Source organism: Ursus arctos, unplaced genomic scaffold, assembly GCF_023065955.2.
Source record: "Ursus arctos isolate Adak ecotype North America unplaced genomic scaffold, UrsArc2.0 scaffold_30, whole genome shotgun sequence".
NCBI classification, from domain to species: domain Eukaryota; kingdom Metazoa; phylum Chordata; class Mammalia; order Carnivora; family Ursidae; genus Ursus; species Ursus arctos.
The window spans coordinates 22,210,507-22,237,722 of record NW_026622986.1 but is presented as its reverse complement, the minus strand read 5'-3'; the positions used below and the strand labels follow the sequence as shown (position 1 = coordinate 22,237,722).

The 27,216-nt window shown below is 37.3% G+C and overlaps 1 long non-coding RNA gene across 1 annotated transcript in view; it reads right to left on the bottom strand.

Annotated features, from left to right (window-relative positions):
• Positions 1-27,216, bottom strand: part of LOC130542193 (uncharacterized) — a 329,041-nt gene that overhangs the window by 286,818 nt on the left and 15,007 nt on the right. Inside the window, exons 2-3 of the long non-coding RNA XR_008956568.1 lie at positions 16,526-16,631; positions 8,858-8,954 (exon numbers count right to left, since the gene is read on the bottom strand). This is a non-coding gene — a long non-coding RNA (uncharacterized LOC130542193). The remainder of the gene's footprint in view (positions 1-8,857; positions 8,955-16,525; positions 16,632-27,216) is intronic.

Genomic DNA, 27,216 nt, shown 5'->3' with positions numbered 1-27,216 from the left:
CACAAAATTTCAAACTTTTATTAAGTCCAATTTGTCTATTTTTTTGTTTTTGCCTGTGACTTTGGTACCTGCCTATGAAATCATTGCCAAATCAATGTCATGAAGCTTTGTCGTTATGTTTTCCTTCTAAGAGCTTTACGATTTTAGCTCTTCCATTTAAGGGTTTGATCCATTTTGAGTTAGTTTTTGTGTATATTATTAGGTAAGGGCTCAAAGTCATTGTTTTACATGTAGACCTCTAGTTTTCCCAGCATCATTTGTGGAAAAGACTGTCCTTTCCCCCATTAAATGATTTTAGCATTCTCATTGAAACCCACTTGACCATATATGAAGCGTGTATTTCTGGGCTCTCTGATCTATTCCATCAATCTATATGCCAGTACCACATTGTTTTGGTTACTATAGCTTTGTAATAAATTTTGAGATCAGGAGTGTTAGATAACTAACTTTGTTCTTTTTCAAGATTATTTTGACTATTCAGGGTCCTTTGAGATTCCACAGAAGATTTAAGACGGGTGTTTCTATTTCTGAAATTAGATTTTTTATACGTCTGGAATTTTTGTATTTCTGGAATCACAACATTGTTAGGAGTTTTAATAAAGATTACACTAGAGCTGTAAATTAGGTAGTATGAACATCTTGACAATATTAAGTTTTCTAATTCATAAAAATGGAATGTCTTTCCATTCATTTATGTTTTCTTCAATTGCTTTCAGAATTTTTAATTTTTAGTTTTCACTGCACAATCCTTTTGATGCCTCCATTAAGTTTATTCCCAAGTATTTTATAATTTTTGATACTATTATAAATACAATTATATTCTACATTTCCTTTTTGGGTTGTTCATCGTTAGTGTATAGAAATGCATCTGATTTTTGTGTGTCGATTTTGAATCCTGCTACTTTGCTGAATTTGTTCATTAACTTTGTTTTTTTGGGTGTGAAATCCTTAGGGTTTTCTACATATAAGATCATGTCATCTTGTGAAAGGAGACAATTTTACCTCTTTCTTTCCAATTTGGTCTTTTCTTTCTTTTTCCTAGTTGCTCTGGCTAGAAGTTCCAATACTATGTTGAACAGAAGTGGCAAAAACAGACATCTTTGCCTCATTCCTGCCCTAAGTGGAAAATCTTTTTCCATCATCTTTCACCATTGAGTATGATGGTAGCTGTGAGTTTTTCATATATAACTTATATCATGTTGAGGAAGTTGCTTTTTATTCCTAGTTTATTGGGTGTTTGTGTCATGAAGGAGTGTAACATTTTTCAAATAATTTTTCTGCTTCAGTCGATATGATCAGGTGATTTTTTTTCCCCTTCATTCTGTTAATGTAGATTACATTAAATGATTTCCATATGTTGAACATCCTTGTTTTCCAGGAATAAATTCCACTTGGTCCTGGTATATAGTCCTTTTAATATACTGAATTTGATTTGCTAGTATTTTGTCAATTATTTCTGTATTAGTGTTCACAAGGGATATTGGTCTAATATTGTATTTCAGATTTTTGCATCAGTATTTATAAGTAAAACTGATACCTAAAGTGTTTTTTTTTTTATGCCAACTTTGTCAGGTTTTTACATCAGTAGTATTATTTTAGCCTCATAGAAAGACTTTGGAATTTTTCCTTATTTTCCTAAAAACCGATAACTTCATATATATACAAAAAAATCTTTTCTTTTACAGAACCATCAACTGTCTTTATAGGTCTATCTCCATTATCTTTCATCCATATTTTTAAAAACTGTTTCCCATTTTCTCTTGCATTCTCAAAGTTTTAAAATTTATCCTCCACATCATTTAACTATGGTTTAATTCTTTACAGTTTCTATTTTTATGCCCTCTTGATTCTTTTATATTTACCACCTTCCTTTATCCCCATATTCTTTTCTTACCCCTATATTTTCCTTTTTATTGGTGTCTGCTTTTGAGCAAACTTCATTTGTTATCCCATTCTAAAACCTTACCATCTTAATTTCAAGTAATTATACCATAAATTTCAAGTGTTCTTAAATTTTATTGAGAACACTAAGCAGAGTTACTTTTGAAATTACTTATTTTCTTGTGATTATTTTTTTCTGAATTTATAATTATCCTATGTGTCGTTTTCATTTTTTTATATTGCAGAATGATTTCATAAGCTTGTATTTATTCACCTTAGACAAGAAGTCTTTCCTCGAAGAGGATTTGTCCATAAACAGGTTTAGCTGACTCTTTTGTTCCCTTTCACTATCTATAAAGATTTTCATCCGGAGAGGATTTTTTTTTAATGAACTTTTATAAATTATCATTACCAGTTTAGTGAATCAATATTTTGAGGAGAGTAGATAGAAAACTGGAGTCCATGGGTATCTTTGCAGTAAAACATTTAAGAAATGGAAAGGCAAAGAAAACACAACTGACTGAACAGTTAAACTGAACAGAAAACCACAACCTACAGTAAACTGTTCAAACACAACCCGTTTTTCCCTGCTTTACCTAATGTTTTAAATGATTTGATTACCTGCCAGAGGCAGTGCGTGTAGGTTTTCCCATTTTAAAGTTCCTGCCCACTTCTCCACGCTCTAGTCTTTGGAAGGAAGTCATTATACTGAGCCTAAATGAAGTAGAAAGTTCTCCTTGAGGACCATTTATCTATATGAATTATTTGGAATTCTTTTGCGTGGGAGATTCGTCTCTCTTTAGCTTATTTACTTACCCAATTATTTTATTTATATCCATATGGACTTGTGGGTATTTATTTTACACTTAGGGCTAAATTCAAATACTTTATTTATTTATCAAATTATTCTAGCTTTGGCAATAGGGAGTGCCTTCAGATAAGCTTGTCTCTGTGGCATGCCTCCACCATTGCAGGTTTTTTTTTTCTTAGTATATCCTTACTTTCTGGTACTACAAAATACTCCAGACTCATCTTGTGTATTCCCTGTCCTAGTCCTAGAATCAACCACTTCTTCAAGGAGCCCTGCCCCCTTTTACTGGAGAATGGTATCAGAAAGTGAGATCTGGATATGACCCATGTTCATTGTTACTGGGCCTCCAGATTATAGAGCAAGAAATACATATATGTACATTGAAACACAGTATATACATTTGTCTATAAATATTTCTACATGAACTTGTGTTTATATTAAGACAAACATGACTTCATACCAATGTCTCTAAGTCTAATCAGCTAGCGCACGGATCATTCTAGTCTTCTCCCCTTGGTTATCTGTAAATTCCCACTCCTGAGGTGTCTTTTTAATCATCATCTACTCCATGAAGGAATCATGCTTGATCTGTCCTGATGTTGCTGTCCGTCATGCGTCTAAGCGAAAGCATGATGACTTTCTACTTGGTGTGGTCACTGCTTAAATCCTAAGCCTTTGGTGCAGTTCCTTTCCATAGAAACTGATTGTTGGTGTTAATATGTTTCCAGCCTCTCCAGGAACCCACCCTTGTCTCCAAGCCCCAAAGAATGCTCACAGTAGAATTCTGTTAGAAAGTTCTCTATTGGGGGCGCCTGGGTGGCACAGCGGTTAAGCGTCTGCCTTCAGCTCAGGGCGTGATCCCGGCGTTATGGGATCGAGCCCCACATCAGGCTCCTCCACTATGAGCCTGCTTCTTCCTCTCCCACTCCCCCTGCTTGTGTTCCCTCTCTCGCTGGCTGTCTCTATCTCTGTCAAATAAATAAATAAAAAATCTTTAAAAAAAAAAAAAAAAGAAAAAAAGAAAGTTCTCTATTGATTTCTGTGATGCTCTTCTAATTTCTCAGGAAAAATAGTCTCTTGGTGTTTTATCTGTGGTTCAACTTGTAGTTGAAGGGTTACCTCCGGGGATTATGTTGTTATCATAAGATAAGTCTACATATATCACATGTCATTAGGCTTAAAGCAGAATGGATTCACGTTGTTGGTTTTTGTGGGTTTTGTTTGTTTGTTTTTGTCTACAACGTCCAGATGCATGTAACCTCTGGGACGGGCTACATTAAGGGATCAGGAATATAGGAAGAATCCCCTCTGCAATGAACCAGCTTATAATTATCTTAAGTGAAAGGCAAATGCATGCTGTTGAAATATTAGTTCATTGACTCTGTAGGTGGGATAAGAAGGTTGGACACATTCCCAGATTTATTCTGGGAAGCTACATTCAAATTTCAATTCAATTCCTAGTTAATAAAGAGAAAAATGCATGTGAGGAAACTGTCCTACATTTCAACTTATATTATTGGTTGGATTTCTAGTTCTTGTTCCTTGTGTCTTTCTTTCAGTTAATCATAGCAGCGACTAGTTTCCTACTTCCTAAATCGCCTTTCTCTTTTTCTCAGCATATTATTACTTTTACCAGCTTTCTCTCATGCTTCTCTCATGAAGCTCTAACTCTACTTACCTATTTCTCACTTTCTGGGTTCTCTGATGAACAGGGCCTTTTTTCTATATCTTTAGAATTAATTCTTGTTAAGTAAGAATAACTCTGGTAGTCCCAAGGTGCAAGTGAGTAAGTACTCACCATTCCTACTGCCTCACTTAGTTTGGAAAGATTTTATGCTCCCTATTCCTCCGCTTTGTTGCAACACACCATGTGGCTTTTGCTAATGTTGAAGGTAACAATGTGTTTTTAATCTAATTTACTAATGTGGAACAGCTTTCTTCTGAATCACAGTGGTGTAACCATTGACAACCAGAGCTTTGGCTCATGTTGAGTGTGAGTGCGTAGGATCAGGAAATAAAATTTTCCAGTATCTCACTATCCCAATTTAATCTTTATCAATCTTAGTGAATTAATTAGCAAGTAGTAAGTGGTGCTATATCAGTAAATGTTTATGAACAATTATGTAGTTTCTTTGAATGCTTGTCGTCCAAAAGCCATGCCATCGAGTTCAACCAGGCTTTTATTGTTGCTCTCACTTACTTTATTGGATTATTTTTAGACATTCTTCTCCACATCCTCCATTTCAGTCTCATGCTAACAACTGACATTATCCCTTATTCACCTAACACTCTTTTTTCTCCCCTCTAGATATATGCTCTTATGCTTCTTTTCAGGGGAGCGGTGTCTTACATTCTAAAGTGAATCTCCTCTATCTTCATTCTTTCTGTCATGAGACCCTCCTGGGGGCATCTACAGCATTTCTGTCTCCTCTCTTTTCTGCTTTAAAATAAGCTCAAGTCTCCTTTCATTTAGGAAAAAACAAACAAAAAAACAAAAGCATGACTATTTTGTACTTTGAGGCTACCATCTTATTCTCCTTGTATTTGTTGTCAATCTCTTAAATCTTCGCTTTCCATATCCCACCACCCATTCTCGCTGGCATCCTGAAATCTGGCTTGCCTCCCCATCACTGGACCGATAATTCTTTGCAGAGGTCACCAATAGCCTTGTCATCAATCTCATGACATCCTGAGTGTTTATTATCTCTGTCTTGACATTGTCAGATTGAGCTTTTGAAACGCTTCTCTTGGTTGGTTTTCATGACACAATAGTGCCTTGTTCCCTTTACTTCATTGTTTCCCCTTTTCCAATTTCTTTCTTTTTTTTTTATCTCCCTACTCCCTAACTACAGTATTCTGAAAAATGGTCCTCATTAACTCTGCATTCTTTTATTTACACTGTCTTCTACATATAAACTCATCCACACTCCGCAGTTCAACCATGGTGATGATTTAAACTCCTTATCTGTAGGCAAGACCCATCTCCTGAATTTCAGCCTTGGATTACCTACTGGCCATTTTCAGTTGGTTGCACCTCTTCATCTCCAACTGAGAATCTCTAAATTAGAAGTAATTCTCTTTCTCTGGCCCCGAATTTGACTCATCTTCCTATTTCAGTATTTCTGATAATATTTTTATCATTATGCTTGATTCACAGGCTATCCAAAATGTCAGATTTTGTGTGTCTCCATTTCTCTTTCTGTCCATATCACTTAGATCTCTTCTTTTTCAGTCTTACAGTGTCTGCTATTGCTCATGACTTGGCTTACCGTGCCTGGTTTATTGTCTTAAACTCCTAAGCAAAAGCCGTCTTTTACAATTTCTCTTTGTATCAAAATGCGCTTGAAAACTGAGAAGATCCTAATTTTCTTAGAGTAACACTTTTATCCCAAAACAAGCTCTCCTCAAAAAGAATGCATGGTGTCTTTATGGCCTGCACAGGAAAACACCTAACTATAAAAGACTTTGAATAATGACAGATTAAAAAAAAATATGGGAAGATTTTTAGGGGTCTTTAGTTGGGAAGCTATGTAAAAATAATGAAGAATAAAAAAATTCATTTGCTTTAAGTGTATTTTGGTAGATGGGTTAGTTGGGTCGAGCCTGGAGGCAGGAATACCATTTGGAAGTTATTTTAATAATCCTCAAATGAAGTGATGGGTAAGGACTTAAAATGATATAGTGGACCAAACCAAGGAAGGAGAAATCATCTAGCATTAGAGATTGATGTACGGGTTGTGGGGATGACGGAAAGGAAAAAAAAAAAAAAAAACTAGAAATAACTGCCAGTTTCAAGGATGGTGATATGTAAAACTGTGGGAAAATTAAATTTATAGGGAAGTAGGAAAATAGAACTGTATGGGGACAGAGAAAGTTTGTGATTTCCATTTTAAATATATAGTGCTATTGATACTCTCAAGTTATACGTCAAACAGACAACCTGAGCTATGTTAGGAACTTTTAAACATGGGATTCCTTCTCTGAGCAATTTTCATGGTTTTTCCTAAAAGGAAAGATCATAGAGCTATGCATATATGGGTAATAGTCCTTTAAGTCTGAAATGACAATCTGCCACTTTACGGCAAGTAGGCCCTACAGATTTCAATCATACATCAGGTTCAGAAAGAATAATCACACACAATAAATCATCAGATTTAAGATAAATATAAAAAAAAGATTCCTTTATGCATGACCATATTCCTATCTTGTTTCCTCTGGAGTCCATCAAGGAGGTGAGGAAAAGAGAGAAGCTGTTAATTCGCTCTCATTATTTATGTTCCAAGAAGTGTCAGTTGATGTTTTTTGTCTGTATCATGTTCACACTGAACTACCATTTCCAACTGATAATTCATTTATTACTCCCCTGTTCACTTTATCTTTATTGGTATTGGGGTTTCAATCATGACTTTTTTTTTTTTTAAAAGCAATGCTTTTGCTAAGAAACACACACACACTCCGATCACCATCACTTCCATGCAGAGCTGCGACTCTGGCTTTATGGACCCTTTCAAAATTACTTACTGTTTGATATGTAAAATTTCAGCAATTTTACACCTGCCCAACTCAAGCAGACTGGTTCCTATCTAGGCCTCAGAGAATTTCAGCCCAAGTGCTAGGCAAAGAAAATGATGACAAATGTGACAAAGGCACATAATAGAAAGTTAGAGTTGATGGGAAAAGAGTAACAGAACCCAGGCTCTTAGGCCAATATTACCCATCCCACTGTACAGGAAGCTCACAAGCAGAACCTGGGTCCTATGAGAGCAGTCCTCCAGTCTAGGACCCGCTTTAAGATAGGCTGAGACACATACGTGGTAACTTCAAGGCTTCAACATTTTCACTTCTAGGAAGTGAACTCCTTATTGGGAGTGGGACTCAGAAGTCTTCCAAGTGCCCAAATAGCTTCAGTAAGGCCATCACCTATCCCACTATTCAAAGTAGGGTTTCTATAAAAAATGTTTCTTTCTGGTCACCAACATTTGCCCAACTTCAGTGAAATGGCACAGAAAGTTGTTTGGAGACTGATATGCTCATGTCTATATGCGTAGATGTAGACATATGTGTTATCCCACACCTCGTACACAGTACTTTTTGCCTGCTTCAAGTCGTGGCTTTACTTCTTTAACATTCTATAGTCTGGTTTTTGACCATAGCTAGCTAGACTCTCTTGTATCTTACTGCAGATGAAGGATAATGACGCAAGAATCAATACGTCTCAACAGAAGTCACACTTCAATCTACACAAACTCATCCAAATATCCAAAGAGGAACAAACAATCTGGAAATGCCATCAGAGATTCAGCATAAGATACAATTGTTCCTATTTCTTTGCCCTGCCCTCAACAAGATTAAACATTGTGTACCCTCCGAACCTCCCTAACATTTTCCCTCACAGCAACTTGACTGTTCTTTGTCCCATCTTTCAGGATTCAACTAATACAGTAATATAATAACCCTAAGGTATTATTAGCTAATATTTACTTGATATTTTAACCTTTAAAAACTGTTAAGAGATCATAATGTCTCAATTAATGAAATCAATAATATATATATTTTTGGGTTATCACTAAAAATATGTAGGTACAAAGACCATAAATTCCTTTCAATTTACTCATATGCTCCTAATATATCAGTTTTGTAAATGGTATTGACCTTCTTAAAGAAACATCTTCTGACTGCATTGATTTTTTTTTCTATTATTTTTCTTTCTACTTGATTGGTATCTGCTCTGTTCTTTAAATATAGGTGGCCTCCTCCACCTACATGCGAGATTGTGCATTTGAAATGTTGTTTTAAGTCTGTAGCTCACGCTTGCACCACCCAATACCTTTCTACTAGGCTAGCAGATAATGTGAACAAATACAAATATTAATATGAACACAAGTGTATGGATTAAAGTTCATCAGAGCAAGTCGGGTCTTGAGCCTCTCAGAACCCTCCAATCCACTTCACTTACCTTTTCCTCTAACAAACTGGGGAGCTTTCAGATATGCCCATGAAAGACAAACAGATCTCCTACCTCTTTTCGTAGAGGTTACGCAAAAAGTATTTCACTGTACCCAGATAAGAAAATGGGTTTCTGCACAATCTTTCCTGGGCCCATGTGACTGACTTTGTGAACTTTGCAGTGGAAGTGAAGGCGACACAGGATAAGCATGGTCTTACCTCACCCTTTGGACAGCCAACAGGATTTCAAATTATGGCAAGGTCTCTCCATGGTCAAGTTCACTGTGATTTCAAATGAAGTTGCACGTCTCTTTCCCTTCAAGTTGAATGAACAAAAAAAAAAATGTCAACTTCCGATTATTACTCGGCATCTTTTAAAGAACAAGAACAAACATTAATTACATGCCAATTATGTGTCAGGTACGGCCTAACCAGATGCATGATTTCCTCCAGTGTTCACTACTTTGGTGGGGGAGGTTGACTCATCGGGACCCACTTTCCATTGTCAAGGCAATTTGTGATCTCAGTAATTTAAAAGAAAAAGACCAATGTACCTAGAAATAACTCCGGAGGTTTATATTCTGTGAATAGCCAAAGAACTACATGGGAAGCTGTCAATGCAGATTTTAATAAGCCTTAGATACACCACAAAAACCCCTTCCTGTACCAAAGCATTACTCAGACCTTCTTTCCAATTTCAGCTCCTTGCCAAGACAACATCATAACCACCCACAGCATATGACAGGGGCTGGAGGGTTTACACCAGGAGAGACAGGTCAAGTCACCTGCCACTGCGCCATTTGTCTGCTATGGGAAAGATGCTGGATCTTCATGTTGTTATTTCTTAACATTTCTGACACTGTTTTACAAGACATTATAGCACCTGAGTCTCTCCCCAAAGCCCCCCTCAATTGATACAAATGTCCAGAACCACTAGATCCTACTTATTGAGTATCTGAAAGACAAAAAGAATTTTAAGACCAAATAGGAGTATAGACTACCAACAGAGGCCTTTATTGAAAGGATAAAGAAAAATAGAGGAACATACTATTGCTCAAACCAAAAAGGCAGGAATCCGAATTGTTGCTTAAACCCAGAACAGCAAAGATTCCAGACTCCCACTGCTTAAATGGGAAGCGCAAAATATACGCTCAACTCTGATGCAGGCCCTTGAAATCTACTTCAACTACTTTTACTATGACTGTAAATTCTTACTGTAATGATAAAAATTCATACAATTTATTTCTAAACCATCAAGTGGAATTTTGCCCTAAAGAATGAAAGCTCCATTTCTGGGTAAGGACTCTCTCTCAGTGAACACTTCATACAGAGTTTCACACTAAATTTCATTCTGAATTTCAGATTCATCTTGCATAAAATTTTTCTTAATGAGTCTCTTTCTTTTATTCCAAGTGCAAACCTTAGAATTCTTGCCTAAACCTCTGTTGTCTTTCTCCAGTAAGCACCACTATATACCTGGCATAACCTGATTTTAAATACTCATTTGACTCAGTAAGTGAGAACTCTGCAGAGGAAAATCTCACCAATTGCAGAAAATTTTTGCATTTTTCTTCTACTTCCTGTGGTATCTTTGAAAACGGTTTTCTTCTCTAGCTTAAGAAATGAATTTTTAGAAGAATGAGGACAGTTCCATGGACCTTTTATTTATATCATACATTTGCCCTGGGCTGGATATAAAGTGATAAGCTTTAGCTCTGTTTTCCCCTTTACAGAACTTTGGAATTGTTTCTTTTGGGGGGGAAAAAAACAGATAAAACTCTGGAGCTTCTGTGTCTGGGGCCTATCCACAGGGGATATAAAATTTCAGGAACTGAGTATGAGAAGTTGCATTACATCCACTGTTCCAATCAAGGGAAGGTTATAAATGGCAGGTTTTCTGTGTTGTTGGGATTTGTGGATACATTTCTGTCCAATTACATAAAATAATTTGTTAAAAATAAAGAGAATGTTGTTTATGGTTTTGATGGTTTAAAAAAACAATAGAAGCATACGTTGGAGAGTGAAATTCTACTCATGACATAATCAATGACCCTGAGATAATTGACTACTTCCCTAATGTCCTGAAGAGAGAAATCTAGGATCTCCAAGTGATATTTTTTCTCAATTTATCATATGCTTGATGAAATTAATATATGTCTGGGCATTATTAAAGAGATAATAGGATTATAGCTCTTACCAGGCCTCTCCCTTCACTGGGTAGGTGAAGACGACTATGGTTTCTCTGTGTCTCCAGTAACAAGAGTTTATTGAATGCTTTCTATAGAATATTGGGTAAGAACACTGTGAACCTCCCAGAGGCCCAGAGCATCACATTGACTCTTGGTGCCCAGCACCTAGCACAGTTTCTGACAAAAAGGACTACTTAAGGATTTTCTTTTAAACTGCTTTGCGATAACTGAGAAGACAAGTAGATTTCTCTCACTGAGTTTACTTCTGTGGATCAAGTCTTGCTGTTCCTATATTTAAAAGTGAGACTTGAGGTGCCTGGGTGGCTCTGTCGGTGAAGTGTCTGACTCTTGATTTTGGCTCAGGTCATGATCTCAAGGTCATGGGATGGAGTCCCACAGTGGGCTCCACACTCAGTGGGGAGTCTGCTTGAGATTCTCTCACTTCCTCTTCCCGTGCCCCTCCCCCGCTCACTTGCTATTTCAAATAAATACATCTTTAAAAAAATAATAAAAAGCAATAAACCTGAGCCTCTAGAAACTTAACTCTAAGTGGTTTGGGAACAGAACCAGATCAGACTTTTAAGACTACAACCAAGTTTTAAAGATCTTTCAAGAAAACAATCATGTTACTTGCTTTTTGGTAAATTAATGTATTTGAAGTGTCAACAGTAAACAAAATGAAGGGAGGAGGTAACATTTATCACTGATCTGGAAAGAAATCCAAGCGTTGAGCGTTGGTATCTCATTATCTCTTAAAATCTTTAATTTGTTTGTTTGTTTTGGCAAACAAGGGCACATTCATTAAATATCCAGGCTATCAAATTCCAGGGGCACTGGGTATTTCTTGAGAAATTTCAGGAGGTAGAGGGGGCAAGCTGATTAGACATTAAGTATCTTATTATACTGAAGACTTCCAAAGAGAAAGAAGTTGAGTATGGTAGCAATACACAGCACACATAAAGCAATACAAACACCCAGAAATGATCTAACACAACTCTGAGCCAAATCCCTTAAAATGACTTAAAATCCTTGGCTTTTTTTAAATGATACATTTATTTAGATGATATTTATTTAGATTAATTAATTCATACAAGTAGCACAAAATTTTTAAAAGTTCAGTCTCCCTCACCTCCTTCTATTCCAGAAGTGACATCTCCTTCCCCAGTTTTTGTGGACCCTTCCAAAATATTTTACGCATACCTAAGCGCATTTACATATGTATACATATACATACAAATGTGGATATATATTTATCTTTAAAATTTCTTTAAAACCTAAAATATTTCATGTATACAGAAATTGCGTAATATAGTAGATAGCCTGTACTCAACACCTATATTTTTTTTAAAGCTGAACATTTTTGAGATTTTTGTTTCAAATACAATTTTTTTAAAGATTTTATTTATTTATTTGAGAGAGAGAGAGAGAGAGCACAAGCAGGGGGAGAGGTAGGCAGAGGGAAGGGAGAAGAAGGCTCCCCGCCAAGCAAAGAGCCAGACTTGGGACTCAATCCCAAGACCCTGGGGTCATGACCTGAGCCGAAGACGGACGCTTAACCGACTGAGCCACCCAGGCGTCCCTCAAATATAATTTTTTAATGAAATAGGATGCTGGAGATACAGCTGAATCCACCGATAACCTATTTTCTTTTCCTTCCCTGAGGTTAAAATTCCCTAAAATCAATGTATATGCATACTATGATGAAAGAGTAAGCCAAATACCTCTCCAGTCTGTTGCTGTACCGGATTATTATGATTTCCTGGCTGTTCTTTGCTGGTTTTAGCAAAGTATTAAAAAAAAAAAAAAAAAGGATGCGTTCAGGCAAGAATGGACTTTTTTCAAAGGCCAACTAAGAATTCTTAGTTGAACAGAAATAAAGCTGGGGCAAACATAAAATTAAGGGTGTTGTCTTCCCACCCAAGCTTAATGTTTTAGGTGATCTTAATCCAACACCATTATATTGAGGGGGAGGACAAGTAAAGCAAGTCTCTCTAGGAAGCTGGGGTTTGTGGAAGCTTTATGCCTGATTGAGGGGTATATTTTTACCACTGACAATGTTTAGAAATGCTGGGGTATACAGAAAATAAATAAGAGTCCAACTTTTGGTCTACCATTGTTTTTAAATTTTCTATACACAGTGCACCGCCTCATGACCTCTACCCTGGGCAGACATTCCCATTGCCTCCTCTCCTTTAGTGTGTCACTGGACCAAAAAGTCAGGAAATAAAAGAGGTAAGGTTTAAGTACCGCATCCATAAAGAACTTTGAATGTGGCTAATGAGACAAGATGTGGACAGGAAGTAAGCAGATACACCTTACAAAATTCTTCAAAGAATTGCACTTTCAAAAAATCCAAACTCTAACTTGCAAAATTCCATGATTGTTTCACCGGTGACGTCCCCAAGAATGGTTTAATCTTGAACACAAACACCCTCCTTAGATGTGTCCCAAGGTGAATAGACAAAACAGAAGCTCTTAGATGGTAAGACAGAGACCATTAAAAAAATAAACAAGGGAGCTACCCTACAAGAGAGTAGAAGCAGAGGTAGACAGATGCTCAAAGTAAGGAACATACTTCTCTGCCAGGGCAAGGAATGTCTCTGATTACTGAGCACCAATGTTTGGTAACTTCTATGGGTCACTGAATGGGGGGGGGAGGGTTACTGTAGTTCTTCATTCTTGTATTCTGGGTGTGTCTATGTCATAATGTAGGAGGGTGCATGAGCAAAAACTTGTTTTCAGAAATTGCTAGACCATAGAAAGACACATCCAGACCTAATGGAGACCACCCCATCTAGCTGAGAAAATGTGGCCAGTTGTTTGCCGTACTGTCTGGAACTTTAAATGGTCTGTCTTGTGAGGATGGTGTTCTATGGGAGAGAAGAACTGTGTCTAGAGATATTTGGATGGCCAGTAGGAAAAAGTGACTCACCTTGTTGGTTGGTTGTCTCCCCAAATCCTTTCTAGTTTTCTTCCCAAGGTTATACCTGCCCAGTGAGAGGCTTCATTTCCCAGCTCTAATATAACTAAGGTTTTAGAATGCTAGCAGAAATGAGTAGAACTCCCTCTCACTTTCTTAAAAGGCAATGGCTATCCTATTCCTCTTTTCTCTCTCCCCAGCATTTTGTTTATGATCTCGCTCATGATCCAGCTTTGATCATACAGACGAGGACAGGAAGGGCAAACTAAATGACAGGAGTCTGAAGTCCTGGATGACAGATGTCTAACTGGACTGATCGCACTAACTGGACTGATCACACAGACTGCTCCATGTGAAAGCAATGAACTTTCATGGTATTTAAGCCACAGAATTTTAGGTTCTCACTGTTACAGCAGCTTGGTATTTACCCCAACCAGTGTAATACGCTTAGTTCCAGTTCATTCATTTTAACTGTCCTAGAATATACCCAAATATACTTATGTATTTCCTTATTTATGACCAGTTACAATATTCCTAGCGTTCAGCTCCTGCAACAAATGCAGCATTGAACACCTTTCTATGTCGAATGAGATTTTTCTAAGGCCATGTTGTCCAAGACAACAGTCACTAGCCTCATGCTTTAAGTGAATTTAAATTATTTAAATATTAAACATTTATTTTCTCACACTAGCCACATTTTAAGTACCCATTATCCATTTAGTCACTTACTGGGCTATGGCTACCACATTGAACAGCATGAATACAAGCCATTTCTATCATCACAAAAAAATTCTTCTGAACAGCACTATTCAAGGACAAACGGAGTGGAAGGACTTCTAGGTTGCAGAATAAGCACATCATCGATGTTACTTGATAGCGTCAAATAACACGACAACATGATTAGGACAATTTATAGTAGTTCGTAAGAATTTCTGTTTGCTGACATCCTTACTTAAACTTTATATTCTCAAAAACTTTAACTTTTGCCATGCTAGAGGCTGTGACGGGTGCAGCTGAGGAATTCTCCTTGTTCTATATTGTCCATGACATTTACTCTATCTGTGCCCATTATTCTATTAGATGTCTAGGCATTTTCTTAAATATTCCAAGAGTTCTTGTTATATTCTGGATACTAATCCTTCTTGGTTGTATGATTTGCAAATATCTTTTCTTCATATGTGGCTTAGATTGCTTGCCAATTGCAACAGGTATGGATCTAAAGAGTATAATGCTAAGTGAGATGAGTCTGAGAAAGACAAATACTACATAAATTCACTCATGTGGAATTTAAGAAAAAAGACCAAAAACATCACACTCAGGGAAAACAGTGGTGGTTGCCAGAGGGGAGGTGGGTTGGGGGATGGGCGAAATAGGTGATAGGGATTAAGAGTACACTGATCATGATGCATACTGAGAAATGTATGGAATGGTTGAATGACTATATTGTACACCTGAAAGTAAGGTAACACTATATGTTAATTATACTGGAATTTAAAAGAATTAGAATTAAAAAAATACATGAAACTTTGTTACTGGTGTTTTGGCTTTGAACCAAAGAGGTTTATAATTTAAACATAATTGCATATCTCATTTTTCCCCTGTAGGTATGTTATTTCATTTCTTAATAAAATAATCCTACCTTATATCAAGTTAATAAAGATATTTTCATATAAAAAATTTGCTTTTAACATTGAGATCTTTATCTGAAAGTTTCTGTATCATGTTGAGTAGCAATTTAGTTTTAATTTCTATCATATCATTAATTGTCTAAATATCATGAATTAAATAATCCATGTTTTGCACTTTAACATGTAATGCCAATTCTATCACATGCCAAATTCCCTTATCTTCATGGGTCACTTGCACAGCTATCTATTCCACACCATTAGTCTAACTGTCTATTCTAGTAATAACATGATGTTTCATTTCTTAAAGCTTATTGAAATGAGATTATCTTAGATCATTTGAATAAGCCCTCATTGTAATCATGGATCCTAATTAGAGAGGCAGAAGGAAACTTGCACATGTATGCATGTGTGTGTGTGCGCGCGTGCACACACACACATACACACACACACACACACACAAAGAAGAATGTGATATGAAGACAGAGCCAGATATTGGAGTGTCGCACCCACACGCCAAGGAATAACATGAAATAAGGAACGGATTCTCTCCCAGAGCGTACAGGAAAACAGCACTGTTAACACCTTGATTTCAGCCCAGTGATACTTCCAGACTCCAGAACTAAATTTTCTGCTCTTTTAAGCTGCGAATATTGCAATAATTTGTTACAGCTGCTACAGAAAACTAATTCAGATTTTGATATGTAGAAGAGATCCTTCTGGAATAAATAATCAAATATTTGGAAGTGGCTTTGGAATTGGATAATGGAAATGGATAATGGTACAGAATATTGTAGTGAATAGAAGGGGCCTCAATGGCCTTAAACAAACTGTTGATAAAATATGGGTGTTAAAGGAGCTGTTGGTGAAGACACAGAAGGAAATGAGAAGCACAGTAGTTAAAATCTATGTCATCTGAGAGAAAACAGATCATCATAAACAGAATGTTTGTAGACATACGAATGCTAAAAGCAGCGCTCGTGAAAATTCAGAAGGAAATAAGGAGTGTGTTATTGGAAAGAGGAAGAAAGATGATCCTTGTTTCAAAGTGGCAGAAAATTTAGCCAAAATGTGTTCTACCAAAAAGAAGTCCAAAGGTATGGTCAACCTTTTGTTAGTGCTGAAGACATTGGATACAGGACTCATGGATTACCTCAAACATCTCAACAGAAGCCAGGAATGGAGATGGGATTATCCATGAAAGATCTGTGAAGGTCCTTGTCTGGTGGTGTGAATGCCTGTGACATACACAGGGTTCCCTAGAGGAAAAAAAAAATAAGAAAAATATATATAAGGAATTTGTTCATGTGATAATATAGAATGGCAAGTCCAAAATCTGCAGGGTAGGTCAGCAGGAGAGAGACCCAGAATAAGTCTATGTTACATGTCAAGTCCCACATCCCTCTTCTGCAGAATTCCTTTTGCTCAGGGTGAAGGTCAGCCTTTTGGTCTTAGTCAAGACTTCATCTGATTAGACAAGGCCCACCCACATTATAGAGTGCAATCTGCTTCACTAATTTTTTTTTTAACTGAAGTAGCGTTGACATCTATTAATTTCAGGTGTATAACAGTGATTCAACAACTATATACATCACAAAACGCTCACCACGAGAAATATAATTACCATGCATCACTACACAGAGTTACTACAATATTATTGACTATATTCTCTATGCTATGCTTTTTATCCCCATCTTATTTTATAACTGGAAGTTTGTACTTCTTAACCCTTTCAACTATTTTGCCTATCCCCCTCCCCCTCTACCTCTGGCAACCCCTAGTTTGTTCTCTATGAATCTGTTTCTCTGTTGTTGTTTGTTTTGTTTTGTTAGATTCTACATTTAAATGAAGTCATATGGTATTTGTCTTTCTCCGTCTGACTTATTTCACTTAACATAATACACTCTAGCTAGATCTGTCCACGTCTGTTTCACTGATTTAAATGTTAATCTCATGCAAAAACACCCTCACAGAAAGACCCAGAATAATGTTTGACTAACTATCTGGGCATCATGGCCCAGCCAAGTTGACACATAAAATTAACCATCATAATATTATCCCAGAAGATAAAATCTGGACTAAAAGCAACAGACACAGGACAAAATGAAAGGAGGTTTTCAGACTCTCAATATTCAATAGGCTGGAAAATGGTTGATAAAAATACTAAGCGGCAAAGAAATGCTACCTTTCCAGAAAAAGGGAGGATGACTCTGAGAGCACAGCCTTGGGCTCAGAGGCTGAAGCTGCAGGTGCAGAGGCACAGACTAGAGTCTCAAGCCCCAGAGACTTGAAACCTAATGGAATTGCCCCCATCGGACTGAAAAATTGTCTAGGATTAGTGACCTCTTAAATCCTTCCATTTTCTACCTTTTGGAATGTATATGTCTATAATTAGTATGTTACGCTTGTCCCATCATTGTATTTTAAAAACAGGTAACTTGTTTTCTATTTTCACAAGTCCATTGGCGGAGGCAAATTCTGGACCAGGGTGGATCAGATCCAGAGTCTCACCCATCCCAGATTTAGATAATTCAAATGATGAGACTTGGGAGTGACGATAATTAGATGAAAGTTTGGGCTTCAGTTGATACTGCAATGGGCTCTGACTTTTGGCTACGTTGGGATTTCTCACATGGGAAGGACATGAATCTTTGAGGGCCAGAAAATGGTCCCCACAAAAGATGCTCACACTGTAACTACTGGAGCCTGTGAATGTTATCTTATTGGAAAAAAGGGTCTATGTCAATATGATTAGGTTAAAGGTCCTGAGAAAGGGAGGATTATCCACATGGTCCCTAAACACAATGCCACATTTTCTTGTTAGAGAAGACAGGGATATTTGAACACACACACACACACACAGAGAGAGAGAGAGAGAGAGAGAGAGAGAGAGAGAAGAGAACTCAAGTAAAGATGGCGGTAGAGAGCAGAGGAATACAGCCATAAGCCAAAGAAAGGGGGCAGGCAACAGGAAACATATTCTTACCTAAAGCCCCCCAGGAATACAGACTTGTCAACACTCTGATTTCAGCCCAGGGATACAGATTTTGATTTGTAACCTCCAGAACTCTGATAAAAATTTTTATTGTTTAAGCCAAAAACTGATAATTTGTTACTGAATCCATAGGAAACTAATAAATATATTCTTAGAATTTCATTGAATTTAGAAATTCATTTGTGGAGGACCATTTTTAAAATATCTCCCCATCTGCCAGCATGCGTACACCCATCATTTTCTTTCATCTTCGCTTACATCCCTTTAGTTAAAATTTTTTCTTGCTAAAGGTCACGTACATCTGTAGTTTACGCTATTTCTAGGTTACTTACAGTATTTGTTGCTATTGTGAAGTGTATCCTTTTAGCATTATTATTACATTTTCTATTTATTACTCTTTGTGCCTACTGATTTTAGCATGTCAGTATTATATCCAATCTACTCTAAAAACTCATTTTTTTCTATTAGTTTATAGACTTTCCCGGATTTCCTATTTAGAGAAGCCCTTAATATGCAAATGACAAGATTTTAGGATTCTTTTTATTCTTCTTTCTATTTTTTTCTTTCTTCCTTAGGACTAGGACATTACCTAAGACTGCCATGACTTTGTGGAACAGCCATGGCAATAGAAAATATCCTGTTCCCCCATCCCCCCACCCCTGTTGCTTACTTTAAAGAGACCATTTCTGTTTCACCATGAAATATGATGTTTCTGTACCCTTATGATGGATACCTATTATCAATTAAGGGATTCTCTCTTTTTTTTTTTTTTTACTATGTTTACTAGGGAATTTTTTTCATGATTGGGTTGAGATTTATCAAATTATTTTTTCTACTTGGAAATGATTTGTTATTTATTTATTTATTTTAGAGAAGGAAGGAGAGAGAGAAGGGGTGGGGAAGGGGCAGAGGGAGAGAGAGAGAGAGAGAATCTTAGGCACAAGATTCACACCCAGGCCTGAGCCCAAAACAGGGCTCAGTCTCCTGACCCTGAGATCATGAACTGAGCTGAAATCAAGAGTCAGGTGCTTAACCAACTGAGCCACCCAGGCAGCCCTCTGTGTATTTATTTACCCTGCTTGGGGTTCTCAGGAGTTCTTGAACTGTGGCCTGAGGTCTTCCACCAGTTTGGAAAAATCCTTAACTATATAAGGTCTTCAACTGCTGCTTCTCTCTTCTCTCCTAGAGATTTCCCATACTCTAAATTTTCTCTACATATTCTCTACATCTTGTACCCATTATTCTATTATTTTCCATCAGATTTTCTATGCTTCATTCTTCATGTATTTTTGTAAGCTGTCATCTAGTTCACCAACTCTAATCTATCATTACAACCACTTAGCTCCATCCATTTAGTCAACCCATCATTCTGTTCTAGACTTTCCTTTTTTTTTTTTAAAGATTTTATTTGTCAGAGATCAAGAGAGTGAGAAAGTGAGAGCACACAAACAGAGTGGTAGGCAGAGAGAGAAGCAGGTTCCCCCCTGAGCAAGGAGCCCAATAGGGAGCTTGATCCCAGGACCCCAGGATCATGACTTGAGCTGAAGGCAGATGCTTAACTGACTGAGCCACCCAGGCGTCCCTAGACTTTCCATTTTTAATAAGTTCCAATTCTCTGTTCAAAATCTCAGTTTCTTATCTCTTTTAACAGCTACTCATTTAATCTTTTAAATATTAATTCTTTGAAAGAAAGAGAGAGCTTGCAAGTGTGTGGGGGGAGGGGCAATGGGAGAGGGAGAAGCAGACTCACCTATGAGCATGGAGCCCAACATGGGGCTCCACCTCAGGACGTTGAGATCATGACCTGAGCCGATATCAAGAGTTGGACACTTAACTGACTGGGTCGCCCAAGCACCGCTACTCATTTAATCTTTTATTTTTTTTAAAGACTTTATTTATTTATTTGACAGAGGTAGAGACAGCCAGCGAGAGAGGTAACACAAGCAGGGGGAATGGGAGAGGAAGAAGCAGGCTCCCAGTGGAGGAGCCTGATGTGGGGCTCGATCCCAGAACACCAGGATCACGCCCTGAGCTGAAGGCAGACGCTTAACGACTGAGCCACCCAGGCGCCTCTCATTTAATCTTTTTTTTTTTTTTTTTTTTTTTTTAAGATTTTATTTATTTATGTGACAGAGAGACAGCCAGCGAGAGAGGGAACACAGCAGGGGGAGTGGGAGAGGAAGAAGCAGGCTCCCAGCGGAGGAGCCTGATGTGGGACTCGATCCCGGATCGCCAGGATCACGCCCTGAGCCAAAGGCAGACGCTTTAACGACTGCGCTACCCAGGCGCCCCATTTAATCTTTTAAAACATATTTTCCTGTCTCAATTTTTTTCAAAAATTTTAGGCTGTGTTCATCCTATTTTCTCTATTATTTAATGTCCTATATGTATTATTTCCTTTTTTTTACTTTCTTTGGGTTTACTGTACTATTTTATTAAAGTTTTGAGTTAAACACTTAGGGCATTCATTTTTTCCATCTTATTTTCTAATATAAATTTCCTAAATTTACTGTCTAAAATATTATACATGATTTGCTGTATAATATATTCTTTATTTCATTCTGACAGCTTTTATTTTTTTCTCAGATCTTCTAGTTCCAGGTTTTTAAATTTTCAAACATACGATGTTTCAGATATATTTTTATTAATTTCTAAATTATTTTTTTGCTATGGTCAATAATGTGTTCTAAATTACATTCTTTTCTATTGTTGAAATTTTGTTGATGGTCTAGCAGGTGATTATTTACCATAAAAGTCCTTTGTCCTTTAGAAGAATATATATTTATAGTGGAGGTTTTACATGAGTCTGTTGATGGTATTATCAGGTACTGGTTCATTAATAATTTTTGATGTCCCTGCCCTAAAAATTACTGGGACAGGTATGTTAAAATCTCTCGTTTTGATTTAGGTTTGTTTCCTGTGCTTTAAGGCTATGTCTTGATAGGCATACAAGATTATTTATAATGACTCCTTTATTTTTAAAATGTTTTTTGTTGTTCATTTTGTTTGGCTGTATTTTCTACTTTGCCCGATCTTAATAGCCCTGTACGTTATTACCCCTTTCTGCACGCACTGGCATCTTTTTCTATCTCTCTCTTTTTTTTATCCCTTTACTTTTTAAAATAAAAAAAAAGGCACATGCTGTTGAGAGAGATGCATCTAAATCTCTTTCTTTTGGTGAGTGAATCTGTGCACATTTACTGTGATCACTGATTTGGTTAAATTCATTTTGTGCCTTCTTTTTATCATATCTCTTCTCCCCCAGTTTGCTATGATAATGATTAAGTTCTCTGTCTGCCTTTGGTGAGATGCAACTTCACTGGGATGGGTCTCAATGTAGATTTCCATTTCAAGTCAGGGCGTTCTACGATTCTGTGAATCTCTGTCATTTTGTCTTTCCCCCACGAGTCTATTCTGTGTTTGGGGAACTCCTATCACTCAATCTTCCATAGCCCTCAACCATTTGTAAGGGCTGCATTCTGTATAATATCCTCCAATATACATCCCAATTTACCCATTCTTGTAAAATTGTATCTTATCCACATTGTGAAAGCTTCTTTTATTCAATGGCTCAATGAACATCCATTAATCTCTGTTATTTGCCAGTCTTGTCAATGTACTATATAGTCTATCACTGAGATTTGAGTTATACTTTCGTAATGTTCTGAACATTTTTAAAGCCCTTTTTCGTCTCAGACTGTTCTCTTTTCTCAAGTTCTTGGGATGTTAATCCTCTTTGTTTTCAAAGTGGCTGTGTCTGAAGGAGTCCCCGATTTTTCGTGTTATGGGAATGTCCCAACAGAGTGGGTTTGCATATGCTTCTGTCAGCTGCCTCACAAAGTTCACTGGTCCAGCATCGTCTATATGTTTATTTCTTGGCTTGAAATTTCTGAACTCCAAGGTCACTATAAGTTCAAATTCCACACCTGCATATGCCACCTGTTTGGGGTTTCAACTATTAAGGCACTTCTGTATTTTTATCTACAATCTTAAATAAAGGCAAAATTTCTGATTCTCTAACTTTAAGATTATAATCTCCTAGCCCCAAAGAGGCACCAGTTCTAAGATTATTGAAGGGATATCATGCCCAGTTTATTGACTTGGGGGCTTAGGGCAATATTGCCTATCCTCGCATTGTCATTAAGACCTCAGACCCATGTCCTTAAAGCCCATTTCTATGTCCACTATTCCCACGAATCAAAGGAGCTTTCTTAGTGAGACTCCTAACCTGATTTCTATTCCATCTTAATTTCTAGCACCTGGGTTGGTTTTTTTTTTTTTTTCTTTTTTGAGCTTGCTATGTATAGAAAGCAATTATGGTTACTATATTTTAGTCACCATTTCTATGTTTTGGAGTGAGAAAAGGGAGTCAGTTTTACCTAAATAGGCCTTGTTTTTTCTTATTCCTTACCATAGTCACTCATTGTTTTGTACCTTACTTTTTTCACTTAATAATCTTGTGATTATTCTCCATCAATAGCTCTAAGTTGCTCTTGTCTCTGAATCGCTGCACACTATCCCATTGTAATTATGTGGAAAATTTATGTAACTAGACACTATTTGCAATATTTTTAAACAAAACGTTTTCACTGCACAAGAAGTGGAAACGATAGAACATGGTTGCATGTTTCTAGCTCTTTTCCTTTCATGTGTAATTTTTATATCTAAGCATATGACTTGGTAACCCACACTATCATTTGAAAATACTGAGCACCCTTGGATATTCCATAAATGCCCTTCAGTAACTACCATGACCATCTCGTAATGTATTTAATTATTTAAATGTATCTTTGTATATTGAAGTCATTCCAAACTATTCACTAATATTAATAATGTCGTGATGCACATTATGACATGTAAATATTTTTAGGTCTATTACTGGCGATTTAGAATTACTGTAAGGGATAGTCAGTTCTAAGGTATAAATATTTTTTTCTTTTGATTCATACTACAAAATTGCCTTCTAAAATTGTATTCTAAATTGCTTAACGTCCCTCCAAAAGAGTATAAATGACTATTTCCTCATATCTTTTTCCATGTTTTCACATTTTTCAATTTTTGCTAAAATGGTGGGCAAAAAGTTGGCATTTCTTTGTTTTAATTTACATTTCTTTAGTGGAGCTAGGGATCTTTTCATATGTTTACTTTTGTTTCCTCGGTGAATTGCCTATTTATCCTTTTACCCATTTTTCTATTGGAATATTTTTTGTCATATTCATCATTTGGTTGCTTATACTACACCATATTTTCTGGAAGAGCACATAGGTGTTTCCTTATGAATTCTTGCATTCCTTAGAATATCTATTTTTATTATGTAGGATTGACAATTTGCTTGGTATGTAATTTCTTAGGTCCCATAGTGAAGCAAGACAAGTTCTTCCAGACTTCCCTGATTGGGCTTTTCCACTTGTCAGGCAATTGTGTGCTCCATGAATTCCCTCACAAAGTACACCCATTTGCACTTATAAACTGCCTTTGTGTCTTAAAATGCCAAGCTGATTAATGTAATTTTCAGTTCAGTCTTCACTTGGCCTGTGTAACTATGGATAAAGCCTGAAATGTGAGTGTCCCAAGCAGAGGAATCCTATCTTGGAGTAATTTTTCCTTCGTGATTGTTATCAAGTAAAACTGTTGAGCTGGTGCTCAAAATTTTGCCTGGGCCCCCATGGTGTCACTTCATACATCTTCACTGGAATGGTGCTTTGTCTACCTGTCATGATGTCCTCATGCACAACTAACTTTCCATTAGCCATCACCAAGAAAATCCATGCAACTTATCCGAAGTGGTAGACAAGATTTCATATCTTATATTCTGGTATCAACTTGCCCCCTGTGCCCCATGTCAGTGGGTATTAGTGGAGCTTTGCTATGACTTTTTTCCCCTTACCCTAAAACTGTACTGCTTTCTCTAGATGCTGAGAGGTCTAACATCTTACTTCACTGTGTCTCATTTGCACAATATCTCACAACAGTTACTAGAAATTTTTGACAGAGGACTGACACCTTTCTCATTTTCCCATCTTGGGTGCAGATTTTTCCTTCTTTACTCCTTTGGTCATTTACTTAGAGATTTGAAAGGATGAAGTAGAATTCAGACAACTGAATTTCATCATCTCACCAAGAAGCTCAGAGTTTGACTTTTTCAAGTAAAGTACTGTGACTTTCAAACGTGGATGTGTACAGAAATTACCAGAGGTAATTGTGTACAAAGGAGACCTCCAGAGATTCAGATTATCTCTAAGAGGCACCCAATAATCTTTATTTCTAATAAGAAACTCCCCTTCCAGGTGATTCCAATTTAGGCTCCACCACTCCTTTAGAAACCCCAATATAAACAAAAAAGGATTAAACCAGTGGTTTTTCCAAGCATGGGTCATAAATTGGTAAGGCATGCCTATAGATTAACTTCTCCTGGGAACTTGTTTGGAAAGTAAAATTCTAGGCTTCAACCCATGAGAAACTCTGGAGGTGGTGCCCAGTGATCTGTGCTTTAACAAGTCCTCCAGGAGTTTCTAATGCACGCTCAGTTCTAAGAACTGCTAAACTAGTAGGTGAGTCAGAAATCCCACCCACGTTCTAATCTGAGCTCTGTCTTTAGATAGCTCAGTGACCAGAGGAAAGTAATTCACTCTCTTTGGACCTCAACTTCTCTATTTAAAATATAAAGATGAGAGGCCAAGTATCTCCAAGAGTTTTGAAGACTTCATCTCAAACTATTCTGTAGTACCTTCTATGCTATATTGCATTCTTTATGAAATAAATTGTAGGTGATTGAGCCTTGAGTACTATTATTTATATTACATAGGGATGGCCCAGGATCCGCCAGCAAATATTTTCACAGAGCTAATCAATCAAGTCCAGAACAATTTAAAAAACAGGTTTAAACGTTAACAATAATTCTGAATGTGGATTGCCTACAAATAGAGTAGTCCATTAGGAAATTGTTGCTTTTCTTTCCCCCTCAGGTTTTTTTTTTTTTTTTTAATATAAAAAGGCTGGGCTCCATTGGCGTATGGTTCACCAGCTCATTTTCTTCATCTGGCTCATTTGATCTTAATTACTAGGGTTAGTTCTTGAATTGCAGCAGCTTGTTTTAAGGAGCATATGGCAGAAGGTGCTAAGCACAGGCAGCAGACAATGTGTTACTAAAAGGAGAAGAAATTTTCCTTTACATAAGAAGCCATATGCAGTCCAAATTTATCCATACTGTATCACTGAAATGTGTATTTTAAAACTTCATGTATGATTTTTCACAGGTATTGGTTTCATCCTTTGCATATTCAACATAGACCCTGTAAAGAACATGCAAAGATTTTGAAAGAGTCCATTTCAAAACACTCCCAGATTGTTCCTGTGACTAACATTAGGGACCCTCTTCCACTGTCTCCTCTTGAAAGGTTTTGTTGAAAACCGAACACAGTCCTAGGGCATCCTTCTCCCCCACAGCATCATCACTCTTCGGGTCTCAAAAAGGTCCTGATGGGAAGGGGCTCCATCCTTGAAAACAACTAACTGTGAAAGTTGCCATATTCCTACTTTACAAGAAAGGAAAGCAGAGAGTTGGCTCTATTCTCTCTGTCTTGACTCCTTTGTCTCTCTCTGTGAGAGACAGTGGGTCTCTGGAGCTTCTCCCTTTTACGCCTTAGAGAACACCTGTGAAGCATCAAAGCCATGGAACGTGGCAGAGTGCCAGCCATCTGAATGTGGCCTTCGGCAAATTTTCTTTATCAACATACTTCTCCACTGCAGTCTTGTCTCAAACACTGCATCCCTTTCACCTTCACCTGGCTTCATTTGCTGTCACCCTTACTCAGCAACAGACCTCTGAGGGCACACATTAGACACCCTGTCTTTACTGAGATTTTCTTTTCCAACAACTGCTCTGTCTCATAATCATCCTTGGAGCTTTAGATTCCCAACTGTGGCACCTCCAAAATCTAATTGCTTGGCACCACATTTCTGACATCACAGTCTGTTGCCATGGAAAGTGCCACTAATTCAGCATGATGACTTCCCTGCCAGAAGGAGAGGATGCACTGAGAGGGAGACAACATTTGTTTAAGCATAAATATCCTTGATATTTAGCAAAGAGGCAAGAGACTATATGGAAGACAACAGAGAAGGCAAAAATTCCAATTTATAGGAGGCTTTGAGTTCAGGGATCTTCTCTGGTAAAAGTCAGGCCTCAACTTGTGTGAGGTCTTCATGTTGTACAAGACCTTCAAGGTGATGATTTCTGTGACTTTGGGGTTCATTGGGAGTAATATTGGAATGTGAGAGCATTTAGAGTTTGAAAAGCAGAATGTCCCTTCAAATGCTACATCTGTTTTGTGTTGCAATCAGAGGATTATCTTGGTGAAAAGATGAGCAGCAGCCATTCTAAATAGAATTGCTCATCTCAGCACAGCCCTTCCAATGAAGCCAGTTTACAGACAATTGAAGCTAGCTTCTCCCTCCCGCATTGCTGCTAAGATGCGGGCCCCCATCTCTGCCAGGAATAAACCCTCCTAATAATGTCTACTGTTGATTTTACAGAGTTTCCATGAACAGTTTTTGCAAGGGCCTTGCCAAAACTCAAAATCTGCTCTTATGGCATAGATATAACTTAAGAACACTGTGTCTTGAAACTTATGAAATTTATAGCTTGGTTTTTACCATGATCTAATGGTACACCTCATAATTTGTTACTTAGGATTCTGCATGAGAAAGCAAATTGGCATGCAGGTGCCTACCTCTCCTGTCCTTTTCCTAGATTCCTATGAAAATGGAATTTTTAAAAAGAACAACTGCATTCTTTGCTTGACATTAGATACTCCAGATCTACACCAAGAACAATGACAAATTTCTGC